This window comes from Onychostruthus taczanowskii, unplaced genomic scaffold (assembly GCF_017590055.1).
Source record: "Onychostruthus taczanowskii isolate IOZ18803 unplaced genomic scaffold, ASM1759005v1 scaffold158, whole genome shotgun sequence".
Taxonomy (NCBI): Eukaryota; Metazoa; Chordata; class Aves; order Passeriformes; family Passeridae; genus Onychostruthus; species Onychostruthus taczanowskii.
The window spans coordinates 484,003-487,230 of NW_024498773.1; positions in this window are offsets into that span (position 1 = coordinate 484,003).

The following is a 3,228-nucleotide window of genomic DNA, read 5'->3' on the forward strand; positions in this document are numbered from 1 at the left end:
GGTTTTTTTGTAACTGTCAAGCTTTCTTCAACTTGTGTTTTCCTAAAGACAGAACACTATTGACAATACCTTCACTGTCCTTAACTGTCTTTTATGAACTCCTCAGAGGCATCCCTTAAGAGTTGCTGTATTAGAAAGCTGAAAAACATTGCTATCTAAAATTATTTCCTTTTAAGTACTAAATCTGCAAACACATGTAATCCACAGGCTAAGTAGTTTTTAAAATTTGGCAACAAAAGGCAAGGTTCTGATGTTTTCACTTGCTCTTTGAGAGAAAGATTTTCAACATGTCTACTCCTGCAATGAAGTAATATAAGGTAAATAAGAGCATTATGCTGCAACTTTAAATTATTGGTCTTTATAAATACTGTGTGCGCAAGTATCTGCAGTACTCTCAGAATACTGCAGGACCTTGAAATTGTCCTGACCTGGATTTTGCTGGTACTGGGTAACTTCCCCTTATTATTCCTCATAAATTAATTACACAGATTGTGTTTACCCTCTCTTGGAGGCACAGCACTATGTGTTATTGTTATGTCTAATGTCAGCATTTGTTCAGGGCAGAACCCGACAAAAATAAATTGGGTGAGATTAACCTAACACACTTGATTTCACAGGCCCACATGAATGCCAGAAGTAGTAAATTATGAAAGAAAGTAAATCTAAGTGATTTGTACACCAAAAGTTCAGCTTAAGTGCTCTGAGAGAACTCACTTTCCGGTTCACCCATGAAAGAGGTGCCTTGGTCAGATGCCAATTCAGCTAAATGCATGAAAGTCCAATTCTCCTGTAAGACATGAATGAGCAGATACTACTTGGATGATCTAACATCATTTCAATGGCTTGATCAAATCCTGAACAGACTGACATCTGAAGCCAAACATCTGAATCATGAACCTGAGACCTACTCCCCTTTTCTGTGCATTTTGAAGGCAGAGGGCTGTTTTCTGCACTGATCTAGTGCACTGAGAACAGTAAAGTGACTTTGTCTGCTAAAACATAGTCACACTATTGTCTTTGGCATTTAAAAGGAGCTGTGAATATTTCAAAATAGAAGGCCTGAAATCATACTTAGCAACAAAAATGAGTGACTTAATTTCCAAATGATTTTGGACACTTGAAAATTCTCATCCAGCTGTTGTTACTAAGCACCCTAGAAAACAAAGCCACTAATTTGTACAAACTAACTACACAGAGGAGCATGTGTGTGCAAGTAGTCATCCTTTTACGTCCCTTCTGTCTTTACCCACCAAAACTGATGTATCAGAGAAGATGCAAGAGAAAGCTTGAACTCAATAAATTGCAGATGGAAGGACGAGTTCCACTTAACACAGATGACAGTCTGGATCCCTGGATGCCACTCATTTTATTCATAGAATCATAGAATAAGCTGAGTTGGAAGGGACACATCAGGATCATTCAGTCCAACTCCTGGCCCTGCACAGGACATCCCAAGAGTCACACAATGTGCCTGAGGGTGTTTTCCTACTTGAACTCTGGCAGGCTGCTGCAGTGACCACTACCTTGGAAAGCTTATTCCAGTGCCCAAACACTCTCCGGGAGAAAAATCTTTTCCTGATATCCAGCCTAAACCTCCCCTGGCAGAACTTTAGGCCACTTCCTTGGGTCCTGTCAATGGTCATCCCAGAGAGTGTCTGCCCCTCCTCTTTCCCTTCGAATGAGGAAGTTGCAGACCCCAGTGGGGTCTCCTCTCAGTCTCCTTTTGTCCAGGCTGAACAGACCAAGTACCCTCAGCTACTCCTCATATGGCTTCACCTCAAGGCCCTTCACCATCATTGTGGCCTCCTTTGGACATTCTCTAATAGCTTAATGTCTTTTTTATATTGTGATACCCAAAACTGCCCCCAGGACTTGAGGTGAGGCCACCCCAGTGCAGAGCAGATGGACAATAAAGAACTAAATATATTTTAGTGCTAATGGATCTGGCATATATTGCCTGTGCTTCTTTGCAGTGTGCATAACAATGAGTTTGCAAAATGCCTGTAGAAGTTGATTATATAACAGGATCTTCTTGCACACACAGGACTTAACTAGAGTGGGGTTCATGGCTTTGTGTTTAGTCATAATTGATGCAGATCTGTGAGCTGGGTATGCACATACCTGTGACAGGTATGTCAGTGAAAGGTCTGTAGAAAGGCTATAAAAAGCAATCAATCTCACCACAGATAGGTGTGTGCTTTAGGATCAGATTAATCAATTTCTCATCTGGACTGCTTAGGTAGACCCTACACACAAGGCATGTATAACTTTCAAGGTTTTCCTTGAAAGACTGCATCCCATCTTCATTTGTCAGAAATCTTTGTGAAAAGTCAGCCATCTTCTTGAAATCTCATTTTTCCTCAGTGTTTCTTCTCCTGTTTTATTTTGTGAGACTGATATTCTTGCAGCCAGTCCCCTTGTCTGACCTTCCCCATTTCTCATTGTTGCAATACCATTCTATTCTCCCTTGTTATCACATTTTTCAATTGTCTTGTTTGCAAATGCAAGCCTAAGAATCATCATACAAGTCACAGTGTTACCCCTTTAGTCTGCAGCTAAGGGGTAACCAAAGGTTCAGCAAGTTTCTCCCAGGAATACCACCTTCAGTCCAAGCTGTCTCTTGGCCCTCATGTTCAAGTCCTGATTACTGTCAAGGATATTCTTTTCCATTGTAGTAGTATGATATTACAGGACCCTGTTCCATGACACGTGTACCTATCAAGATTTTTTTATTATAGCAATGCACAGGGAGAGCTCAGCCCTGATCCCCATTTTTCAATTAGAAGATAGGCCTACAAAAATAACAGAAGGCCAAATTTTCTTACCATGTCTTTTCCAGGAATGAACTTCATATGGAGAAATGTCGTGTTTCCAAATGATTGCTGGCTACTCTAGAGAATAATTATGCAGCCTGCAGAAGGATGCAGAGCTTGTAAAAGTCTGCTGCACATACCAGTATGTTTTTTTCAAGGCACATTTTCATTCAACATTTTTTTGGATATAGATGAGAGAATTCACCCTCATTTTAATGTGGTATGCATCGGTTTTCTTGTTTCAACAAGAACTTGGAAGATACCCATTTCCACATTATTTTTTGAGGGCTTTAGGAAAATAGATCTGAATATATTCTTCTCACTCCTATTTCTGACTGAGTCCAGCATATTTTGAGGGATGCTTTAACTACAAAACCACTTTGTTTTACATCTACAGCTGGGGGACGGGGGATGG